The sequence below is a fragment of the Panthera pardus genome, unplaced genomic scaffold (assembly GCF_024362965.1).
Source record: "Panthera pardus isolate Hobbes unplaced genomic scaffold, ASM2436296v1 HiC_scaffold_3, whole genome shotgun sequence".
Taxonomy (NCBI): Eukaryota; Metazoa; Chordata; class Mammalia; order Carnivora; family Felidae; genus Panthera; species Panthera pardus.
Genome location: NW_026526876.1, coordinates 51571116 through 51583449, shown reverse-complemented (window position 1 = coordinate 51583449; position 12334 = coordinate 51571116).

Genomic DNA, 12334 nt, shown 5'->3' with positions numbered 1-12334 from the left:
CACCCCCAGGCATTGGCAGCAGGTCACAATGCTCAACAGCTCATTGGGCAGGTGGAAGCACATCCGCCTTCACACACCTGGGCTCACAGGAACTAAGGGTGGGGTGTACCCAGATATCCAGAGAAAGGGGGAGGGTGCTGAGGCTCCAGGAAGAACAGACAGGAAAAGAGAGAGGGGGAAGAGCAGAAGTGTTTTCTCTGCTTCTCTTCTTTAGAGAACCCTATGAGACAAGTAGTATATCTCCCCCTTATCTCATTCTCTCCCTCTCTCTCTCTCTCCCTCCCTCTCTCTCTCCCGCCCTCATGAGTACACAGATGCACAGCTTAAAGTATGATTCATGTTCTCAAGGGTAGGTTCCCTAGCAACTCATGACACTTTTTCAAGGGGTTGCATGATAGGACGCTAGACACCTGGCTGAGAAATGGAACAAACTTGGTTATTCTATGGGATACAAGATCTACTCATCTCCCATCCTTCATGCCAGTTTCCCTAGAGCTTCCCCCAACCTCTGACCCCTATAAGTTTGATTACTTTCCAGATTTTCTTTGGGACTCGGCTTCTAACATGATAATACAGTTTGTTTTTATTATTCTGGGTGACATGGAGAGAGAGACATTGAGCCAGGCCATGAGAACTAATCTCCCATTTTCTATGCCAAAGGTTTTCAAAGTGTCACCCTGTGCTTCTTCCAGTGATAGTAAACAAAATAACCTGAAAGGTCTTTCGCTACAAAATAACTAGCTCCTGCAAAAACAGACTTAAGTGCATTTCTGGGGTCAACATAAGTAAGAGAAATATGTATAATCCCATCCATCCCCCAAATTTACTGAAACTAGGGCAACAAGTAATAAGCAGCAAGGAAACGCAAAAGACAAATGTTGGAGCAGATAAAGATACTTACATTCACCACTGCTATTTAACATTGTGTTACTAGAACAATTAGAAAAGAAAAAGAAATAAAAGGCTTCTACGTTGGAAAGCATGAGGTAAAACTACCTTTGCTCATAGATGACATGATCCCATATGTACAAAACCCCAAATAATTCACAAGAAACTGCTAGAGCATTCAGTTCAGCAGAGTTGTAGGGTATAAGATCAGTTGTGTTTCTATACACCTGCAATACAGAAAGGGAAGTTAAGGGAACAAAATCATTCATTATAGCATCTAAAAGGTTAAAATATTTAGGAATAAACTTAACCAGGGGCACGAAAGACTCATATACTGAAGACCACAAAATTGCCAAAAGAAATCAAAGAAAACCTAATGAAACGGAAACTTCGGGGAGCAAAATTTACCACCCCAAAATGCATCTCTTTGGCATGTGGATTATTTTAGGCTGATTATTTTTAAGAAATAGAAGACTCAGAAGTTTTTCTTTATGGTCTCCCTACTAACTGCCTATCTAAAAGAATTTAGACAGAGGACCTGTTCCTGGAAGGGAACGATCACCATAGATGACTACAGTATAATATGAACTAGGTGTCATAGACAGAAAGGAACCCAACAGAGTAATGTTAAAATTCCTCTGTGTCCCATTGTTTCTGCATGGCCCAGCAAATATTTGTTTACCAAACCTTTACTCTTTTTCAACCTCCTGTGAATTGTCTTCCTTCCCTTTGAAGTCCCAGACCCCTACCCCCTTCTCCTTAGCTCTAGATGGTATATAAGCCTCAACTGTCTGACTGCCTAGAGGTCTCATATTTTTATGAGGCTCCCATAGGTGCATGATTAAACTTGATTTCCCCCTGTAATCTATGTCAATATAAGTCTTAGACCAGTCAAAAGAACCTCAAAGGGTAGAGAAAAATTTTTCTCCCCAACAAAGCACAGCTCACATTCATAGGTAGGAAGTCCATATTGTTAAGATGCCTATACTACCCAAAGTGATCCACAGATTCAATGCAATCCTTATCAAAATTCCAATAGCCTTTTATTTCTGAAATGGAGAAGCCAAACATCAAATTCATGTGGAGTTATAAGGGGACCCTAAATAGCCCAAACAATCTTGATAAACAATAACAAAGTCAGAGTCACTTTTCCCCAATATCAAAACTTACTACAAAGCCATAGTAATCAAGAGTGTGGTACTGGCATCAAAAGGAATTATCAAACAATTGAAAAGACAACCCACAGAATGAGAGAAATTACTTGCAAATCATTTGACCTCAGACATTGGAATTAACCCACTAGAGTCTCAGCTGCATGAAAGCAGGTATTTTTATGTGTTTTGTTTACTGCTGAATCCCCAGCTTCTACACTAGAAACTGGCACATAGTGGGCACTAAATAAATACCTGATGGATAGTCAGATATAAAAAATAAAATGAATACGTAGAAAATGTTTAGAGAAAACTTGCATATTTGAAGGTCTTTTAGGACACTTACCCAAAGTCACACAGCTAGAAAGTGGCAGGATCCAGGACTCAATCCAAGAGTATCTGACGTCAACACCTGGGTCTTTAACCTTTATATTATTATACTGCTTCCCCAGTAACCCAAGGTAAACCAAGGTTTGGTTTTCAAGAGGAGACAGCAGAGTGGAAGTTTTCAGGCCATGTCCAATCTGAGTTATTTCTCAGGACTCCATCTGGATTCCTTCTCAACACCTACTTGCCTTTCGAAGAAAACATTTCCCAGGAAATGGGCACTCCGTATCTTTCCCTACATATGAATAGAGTGGGAGGAAGGGAGGGTTGTTGAGGGTTTTTTCTTTATTTCTTTTTTCTCCCTTTTTTTTTTTTTTTTTTTTTGGAAACTGTCCGGGGGACGTGGTGCTGCTACTGGTGGTGGCAACTACTACAATCAGAGCTGTTTCGAAGCAAAGAACTAATTTACTGCATGAATGACTTTAGCTCAAAAGAAGAAATAAGGACGATCAGGAGTCCTAAGGGAGCAGAATAATAGGGTAATTTACACGGGGAGATGAGGGAGATGGGAGAAACATGCAGGGTAATTCTTCTGTATAATCTTTATTTTATATTTTTGCCCTTTTTCCCTTTGCCTCTCTGGGGACAAAGCCTCAGCTCAGAGATGATTCCTGGCCATCCCCAGGGTTGATGTCTGAAAAAAAAATGAAAGGGCAAGGAAAAGGAGGCTTCTCAGGCTGAGGAAGAGAAGGTCGAGAGGTGGTTTCATGGCAGTTTTCTAAAGCTAGCTTCTACTGGGAGGATGGTCTGTGGGAGGCCCCTATTAAACCTTGTGATTGGTGAGGGATTGCAAAGGGTAGCTTCAGATGTCTGAGTGCTGTGTACAAAGGAGCTGTTATCTGTACCACCAGCTTGGGCTGGCCCCAAGCAAAGAGCTCACTATTACCCCTGTTATGGACTGAGTATTTGTGTCCCCCCCCTAAATTCATATGTTGAGGGGCACCTGGGTGGCTCAGTCAGTTAAGCATCTGACTTCGGCTCAGGTCATGATCTCTCGGTTCTTGAGTTTAAGCCCCGTGTCAGGCTCTGTGCTGACAGCTCAGAGCCTGGAGCCTGCTTCGGATTCTGTGTCTCCCCCTCTCTCTGCCCCTCCTCCACTCTCAAAAATAAGTTAACATTTTTTAAAAATTAAGTAAGTAAATAAATAAATAGATAAATAAATTCCTATGTTGAAATCCTAAACTCCAGCCTAATGGTATTAGGAGGTGGGGTCTTTGGGATGTGATTAAGCCATGAGGGTCGAACCCTCATGAATGAGATTACTGCTCTTATAAAGGAGGTGCAAGAGATCTCCCTCACCCTCTTTCCACTATGTGAGGACACAACACATAGGGGTTGTGTCTACAACCCCAAGGGGGGGTCTCACCAGAACCCAACCAAGCTGGCATTCTGAGCTCAGACATCCAGCCTCCAAAACTGTGAGAAATAAATTTCTGTTGTTTATAAGTCATCCTGATCTTTGGAAATTTACTGTAGCAACCCAAATTGACTAGACCACCCCAGATTCTTAATTTCCCAGCACAGAAAAGATATGGGCTGGCAGGACTCTTGTATAACATTTAGTCCAAGACACGCATAACAAAACCACCAAGTCTTGGGTTCCAGGTCTTACTTCAGTGCATACTAGCTATGTAACCTTGGCCAGACCCTGGAGCCATGGGTTTTCTCCTCCGCAAAGTCAAGATGATCATCTTCACTGTCATTTGTGAGGATCAAATGAGATGGCACCTGACAAAGCACTTTGTAAACTGAAAATTACCATATGAGTGTGAGTTATTATTGTTATTTGTCAATGAAGGAAACTGAGTCCCACAGGGGTCAAGTGACTCATCCAAAGTCACCACACCACACCACAAAGACAGCATAGTGCAGTGGTTAACAGTACAGACTTTGGAGCAGGCTGCCTGGTCTGCCATTTGCCACCTGTGAGACTTTGGGTAAGTTAGTTAATGTCTCTGTGCTTCAATTTCCCCCATCTGTCAACTGGGGATAATAATAGTACATACCTCATAGAGTTGTGTGACTATAACATATCCAAGAATTTAGAACAATGCCTGCAAATGGCATTTAATAAATGCTAGCTATCACTATTATTCAGGAAATATGGACTAAGCCCAGGAGATTTCAAATCAGGTGGGGATCCCCCTTGTGGAACCTTTCAAAGACCAAGAATGAAGAAATGAGAGTCATGTTCAGCAATAGGAATTCAGGTTAGGCTGAGGTAGAGCTCCAAGTCTGGTAGAACTAAAAGGTCCTGCCTAGGAGTCAGGAAACCTGCGTTCTGGACCCAGCTCTGCCACCTAATTCAATCTCTCTGAGGCCCAAGCTCTTTGTCTATAAAATGAAACTGACAATCTTTCCCAACTTGTCCGTACTACAAGGCTTTGATTACACCCAAGTGGAAAGCCTCATAAACTATAAAGTTCTGTGAATGTATTAAGATTATTCCTGGAAGTATAGATCACTGAAATGACTTTTGCAGGAAAGAGCAGAACTGGGAAGGGTATGACATTTCCTGATTCTGAAAAAATGCAAACAAGAGCCAACTTACAGAATTTTGGGTTGCAGTCCTTTCTGACAGTTGAAGGATGTTCAGGGTCCTTTATGGCATAAGCTTGGCCAAGGGCCTCCCCAGAGTAGACATAGGGAAATGGAACAGAGTAAGTCAGCTACCTACTCCACACTAGCCTCTACACCCTCAACACTCATACAGGTGAAACCAAGATAATTATATATCTCTACATCTTTCAAAGTCCCATATCAGACATCTCCCTTCCTTCAGAAAGACTGCCTGAAGTCTTCCAGCAAAAGATGCTCACTACTTCCTCAGGATTCTTTTGCTGCTTGCATAAATAGCTAAATTTCAGTTAAATAGAGTAATGGGACCCAGGGGCATGGAAAGAAGCCACAGACATACCTGAGTCACAAATAAAACAAAAGTGTCATCAACTGTCCATCACATGTTATCAGATCACTGTGGGTAAAGGGCACTGGACCCAGAGGTACTCACTTCTCCAAAGGGACTTGGAATTTGAGCAGGGGGTAATGCATGTATATGCAGAAAGGAGTTAACCTTAGGATCAGAAAGCTTGGAGTAGGGATGAAGAAGTTGAGGTGGGCTGTTCCAGTTGGGGCACAGGTAGAGGCTCACATATGATCCTCTAACATGGAATCACAGACATTCTCCCTTCTCAAAAGAGATCTCAATATACACTAATCACCTCTTATGTGTCCCCTTGGGGGAATGAATCACATCCCAGTTTCTAAAGTATTTTATCCACAGGCAATGCATTAATTAGCCCCCAGATAATGACATGACAATAATTTTATTTTTCACTTCCCTTACTATATTATCATTTATTTGTTACCTTCACAACTCCCCTACCATCCTGGGAACTCTTTGAAGGAAAAGATTGTGTCTAATTCACTTTACACCCCTTGTGTCCAGAGCCTGGCATACCAGATGCTCAACAAAATTTTGTCCAACAACTGTTTGTTAAATTTAGAGATTAGAACGTGTCACTTGTCGTTAGAGACATTTCTGGATAGCTGTCAGCTGCACCTCTTTGCCTCTTCTAGACCTTTGGGAACAAAAAGATCTTTACTCTACAAATCCACCTTTTGCCTTGTGACCCTGACAGATAAGGGGAGGCCATAGAAACCCTTAGTAGATGGAAAGAGAGGAGTCTAAGCTCAAAGACCAGACCCAGAGCTGAGTTCTGAGTGTTGACAGTGGCTGTGACTCACTGAAGAAAAATTGGGTGGCTGGGGGAAGAAAATCCAAGGAATACTTCAAAACATTCTGCTTCCATGTGGCAAGCTGAGCCTGGGCAATTGGAAGAGCCCAGGCTGGCATTGTCTTTGGAGCTAGCAGAGAGAGGTACTCTAGTGATGAGGCTGGAGCCAGGAAAAACAGAAGGACTAGGAGGAAAAATAACCTGCCTCCAGTCCTACGGAAAAGCAGTATCACATTTGATGAGAGTTCACAAAACACAACAGGACTTTCATTATTCATTGTGTTTCAAGACAAAAGATCTTTCTTTTTCTGCTTTACACTGAACAATTTTTAAATTACCTAGAAATGGAAACCAGTTTGAGAGTCCCAGGAATATCCTCTGTTGGCAATTTGCATCCACCCTTAAGGAGGGCCTAACACTTTAGCCAAGACCCCAACAAATGATCCAAGTATATCATAAAACATTAGCAAATGAAGCCAATTTTACTGAAGATTTAATCAAAAGATGGAAGAGATGGTTGCATTGCATACCACAGAGCAAAACTTAATACAAGTGATGATTAGGAAAAAAACACCAAACAACATCCTGCTTCCTATATCCCAGAGTGAGCATTACCAATCTGACCTGAACACTGGGCTCGTGCTTCTTGGGGGCTTCTTTGGTCATGAAAGTCAATACTGGCCACACTTTTATATACACTGACCTAGCCCATCCCAGACTTCATTGTCCATTCACCAGTAAGCAGCCACAAGAACTCCGTAATGGGCCAGTCATTGCCACAAACAGAAGCACAGGAGTTGTTCTCTATTACCTGTACATAAGTGTTCCTACTTAATGTGTAGGAACGAATGGGCTCTATATTTATGGTTGTAGCTGTTGCATTGCTGTAGCCTGTGGTTTTATGGCCCTAATTTCATAATCAACCGTAGTTTTAATTTTTCTCCTTCTACCCTGCAGCCAGAGTCTCCTGGATGTGGGGGAAGGGAGAGAGTTCCTGTCCAATCGCTCTAGGCCACCTGTCACAGCAAAAATCCTCACTAGAGCCAAACCAACCCACCTGCTCCTTCATCAAAGAAGAAGGTCACCTACCCTGTGGGGAGGAGGCCTGAGCAGCCCAGATGCCCTCCGTGTCGGAGGCCTGAGCTTTGAAAAGTAGCAAGTTCATCCTGTAAATGTGCCAGGACAGTGCCAGCTGTTCAGAGCCCTCTGGAGATGCCCCAGCTAGGGCAAAGGGAAGGCAGGGGTCAGGAGAAGGAGGCCTGCCAGTTGGAGGACCTGACCCTAGCCGTAGGCACAGCATCATTAAGCAGAGAGAAGAGAGGAGTGTGGGTAACAAACTCTGTCTCTGTCCGTGGTTCTGACTCATGCTTGTAAACTTGATCCTGAATGTTTTCTCCAAAACCCAGGATTCTGGTGACTTTGGTCCAGATTCCTTTGCTTTTACTTCCCTTCTTGATGACATTACCAATTGTTTTACACTGATGCAAAACAAACAGAATCAGGACTTGCATTCCACAACTGATGCAATTGGTTTCGCGTAATGTTGACAATTCTATCACATTTCCAATATTTACAAGTGTTTTCCTTTGGGTATTTGGGGGGCTCCTCTCCCTTAATGCACTGTTGCTACTCACGTATTCCCCACACACAATGTAGAGGTGAGAAGTGGAGAGAGAATGGCATCAGCAGGACGTATTTGATGAGTAAAGTTGGTCCCAGCAGGACACATCCCACCTGCAGATTTATTACTCTAGGGAGCCACCAAACGACCCTTGTGGAGGAGAGCGGGCTGTTTGAACATTTCCAATCTTGCAAAGCCACTTAGTGTGACAAAAACTCTCCCAATGGGTATATTTGAGACCCGGAGGGCAAGGACAAAGAGGGAGAAACCCCACGCAGCTTCACTCTCCAGAGAAGGGAGAAGGAGGACTCACTCTGAGAAGAAATCTGGTATCTTACCTGCCACAACCAAGGCAGGGGTGCAGATGGAAAGAGATGAGCAATTTGAAAGGACTCATTAAGAGATTCTTATAGGCCCATTCTGTTCCTACCCTTGGCCTGCCATTCATTTTGGAGTAGAAGAAGTATGGGTTCTGTACTGGAGACTAAGACCTACCTCTTGCTAGCTGGTCAGTTTGGATGAAATGTTTCATCTCTCTGGACTTCTGCTTCTGCATCTGTAAAACTAGTATGATAATAACAATCCCTCCTCACAGGATGCTCCTGAGGACTGGATGAAATAACAAATGTAAAACACTCAAAGCTTGAGGAAGACCCAAGGAATGGCAGGTTCTCTTCTGCTGAGAGATTTTCTAAATTCAGTCCACCAGAGTGAGACCTAGAGTGGGGGAAGGAGTCTTCTGAAGTCATTCGGTAACCAGGTGTGCTCCTATGACTTCCAGACCTTTTTCTCACAACTCAACAAAGAGGACACAGTGCAACAACTTCAACTTGGTAGAAGGAGGCATGATACTTACATGCGTGTTTCCAATTTGAGCTTTTCTGCTCCGGATGAGGAGGACAGGACAAGAGAATCTTTTTCTTGAGGTTTCCTTGTCACAGTTTCTGTCAAACAAAATTAGAAAGAAGGTGTGCCTGTCCTGGACATGTGATTGCATGTGTGCATGCGCACAAGTGGACACACATGCGTGCACATGCACACACACACCTCAACTTTATCACTGGGCTTCCTGAGGTTGATTTACCTCTCTCCCTCTTCCCTCCAGCATCAAGCTGAATGCTTTTTCCATCATTTCCTCTCTTTGCATTTGAAATTTATATTTTCCCCTTTCAGTCCCCTTAGCTCCTTCAGACCCGCCCCCCGCTAGGCAAAGACACTGTCTTCCCCACCAACCCAAACATGCCCTAAGGGAGGCAGCCACCATACCTGGTTAGTTGGACACCCCTCCTCATTGGGAGCTATGCCTCCCTCACTGGATTCATATTCCCAAGGGACAAGGACTGGTCTTTCCCAGGAGGAGGTAGAGCCCTCTCTCTTTCTCTCACTCCTCAAAACTTACGATGATAGTGTGAGCTCAGAGGAATGGAGTAATTACAAGAAAATTATACTTGGGCCAGGAGTCCTTCTAGAAACCAGACACCTTCTTAAAAGTGTGAAGGAAGTGTAACACCCAGGAGTCTGCAATCTCTCTTGCTACATTTTTATGGGTTCACATCCTACTCCCATCTTCCCCATCCCAGCCCCAGAAACATCTCGATTATTCAGTGTATACAAAGGCAGGAAAGCATCTTGGGAACTTTGGTGCTAAGCTGCAAATTGGGATTTGTGGCTTGGAGAGGTGGGTTCTTGTGCCACAGAGAAAGTGTTCATGTGTCCTTGCCCACTGGAGCCCTGAAATGGGGCTGTTTCTTGACGCCCCCCCCCCTTCCTGTGGGCAGCCATATGTCTATAAAGCTAGAAGCTGTAGCCAAAGTACTATGTGTCTGTGGTGGTAATGACCAAGTCCTGAGAGGCAGAAAGACCCCATTCTAGTTCACTGATGACAAAGGTCAGCCCTGATGGCCTGATGTCACTCCAAGCCATTTATGGTTCTCAACTCTGATTTGGGGGAACTCGAAAACTCTCACCTCTTAAGCACACAAAGACAGCACTCAGAGACTTTAGAAATCATTTGGTCTAATCTTTCATTTTACAGATGGGTAAATATAGTCCCAGAGAGACTTTCATAGTGATAGAACATTCATTCCATCTCTAAAACTCAAAACTCCCACCTCTCAAGCAAGAGAGAGGCATCATGGGAGAGTGGAAATGGCTCTGGTGTCTGAGTTTGAATCTGGACCAGATTCAGACCAGCCTGGAATTTGAATCTTTACACTGTCCTCTGAGATGATCTGTGTTCTTGGGCAAATCGCTTAACCTCTCTGAGTCTGTTTCAGTGTTTAGAATGGGCTGGTGACGGGTATTGTGGGGATTTAATGAGGCAGCATGCATGGAAGAGCTTCATACACAACAGATGACCCAAAAAGTGAATTCTCTCTCCCTAGTGTGGATTTCCCCTTCACCTGCAGTCCACCCCCAGCACCTTCTCAACCCCATCAGCAAATTTGCTCTCCCTATAGGGCCTCCCCCCTTACTTTTCCTGCCATCATCTAAGTGCTCCTGACCCCCTCCCCACCAGAGTGAGCTGGGGAAGGAGGGATTGATGAGAGGACTTGGAGGCCCTCGTGAGCTCTCTGCTCCGAGCACAGAGGCAGGGAACAGAGCAAAGGTGGGAGGAAGCAGGCAGGGTCAGTGAGCTGGCCTCTTTGTTCCTGGAAAATGAGCACAATTGCCATTCTTTTCTGCAGGAAGCTGGGTCCGGCGAGCCAGCAGCAGCGAGGTGTTGCCTTGGTGAGTAATGGTCCAGCAATGGCTCTGCCCTCCACTTATACCTCGTGCCCCAAAGATGAACTTAGGGCCCATGAGCCAGGGAAAGTGACACTTCAGTTCAGCCATACCAGCCTCCCCTCACCAGCCCCTCAACACTCTGCGTTATTTCTCTCCTCCATGGGGGTCCTCCAGACCTGGTCTCAGGAGAAGCTGCCAGAGGGTGATGGAGGCCCAGAGAGGGGAAGGGCCTCATCTGAAGGCACACAGCCGCTCAGAGCCCTACCACCTCAGAGCCACCGGCGCCCCGTCACACAGAGCCTGTGGGACAGTCTGACACTCCCAGGGCTCTGCCACTAGCCTACGTGCTTATCTACAAAGGAAAGACTAAAACTAGAGGGACCTAGATTCGAATGACAGCTCACTAGCTAGGTGACCTTAGGAAAATGACGTAACCTCAGGGTTCCCATCTGCAAAAAGGTGATACCGATGGCATCCCTGGGGCGGTTAAAGAATTAAATGGGTCAGCATAGGCAAAGTGCTGCACACAGTGGCCAGAATACAGTAGGTGCTTAATATGCATGATTTCCCTCCCTCACCCATTCACGAAGCCTGGCCACTTTTCTTTTCTCCATTTCCTCCCCAAACATGGCCGGGGGAGCAAGAATATCCAAGAATATCCAGGGTGAGACTCAGAGCCAGTGCTGAATGTCTTCTAGAGGGAACTGACGACCAGAAACAGACAAGACGTTCCCAGAGTGGCCTACAGGGTCCCTCAGGCCCAGGTTCCCACAACAAGATGAGAGATTCAGCTTCTGCTGAACCACGTCCCAGCCCTGAGAGTGAGAACTTTAGACGTGGACAGAGAGAAGTAGGATGTGCTACATTTCTGCATCTGCCACTCTCCTCGAACGCCACCAGGCCGTGGAGGGGACACCCAGCTCTGTGCCTGTGCCGTGGCCAGCACAGGCCGGGGTGAAATGATGCCCATTTGCAGAGCCAGAAGAGGACTGGATCTGGAAGAGCAGAGAGGAGTCCCCTGAGGAATGCAGAGGGAGACTTTTTAAGATCCCGTCCCTGAGGGGACGCCTGGGTGACTCGGTCAGTTAAGCATCTGACTTCGACTCAGGTCACAATCTCATGGTTTGTGAATTCGAGCCCCGCATCGGGCTCTGCGCTAACAGCTCATAGCTTGGAACCTGCTTCGGATTCTGTGTCTCCCCCTCTCTCTGCCCCTCCCCCGCTCGTGCTCTGTGTCTCTCTGTCTCTCAATAATAAATAAATGCTAAAAAAAAAAAAAAAAAAAAAAATCCCGTCACTGACCACATCCACAGTCTTCCATGCCTGCTTGGAGGCGCATTATGCATCCTGCCCCGGGTGTTGATCCGCACTGCCTGCAGGTAGATGAGTAGGTGGGTGTAAGCAGGCAGGCCTCCTGACCCACTGCCGGTGCTTCCCAGCATAAGCTGCTGTCTCATCTGGGTCTTGTCCGGCCCAGGGAGGGACGTTTAGAGTCCCAGCTCTCATCTTTAAGCTTGTTGGTGGATGGCAAACCTAAAAAAAGCTCAGAGAAGAGGGGCATGTGGGTAGTCCACTCAGTTAAGTGTCTGACTGCCACTCGGGTCATGATCTCATGGTTCGTGAGTTCGAGCCCTGCATTGGGCTCTATGCTGACAGTGTAGAGCCTGCTTGGGATTTCTCTCTCCATCTCTCTCTGCCTTTCCCCTGCTCACTCTCTCTCGCTCTCTCAAAATAAATAAACTTTGTTTTTTAAAGGCTCAGAGAAGTAAGGCAACTTACCCAAGTCACCCAGCCTGGAAGTAGCAGAGACACGACTTGAAGCC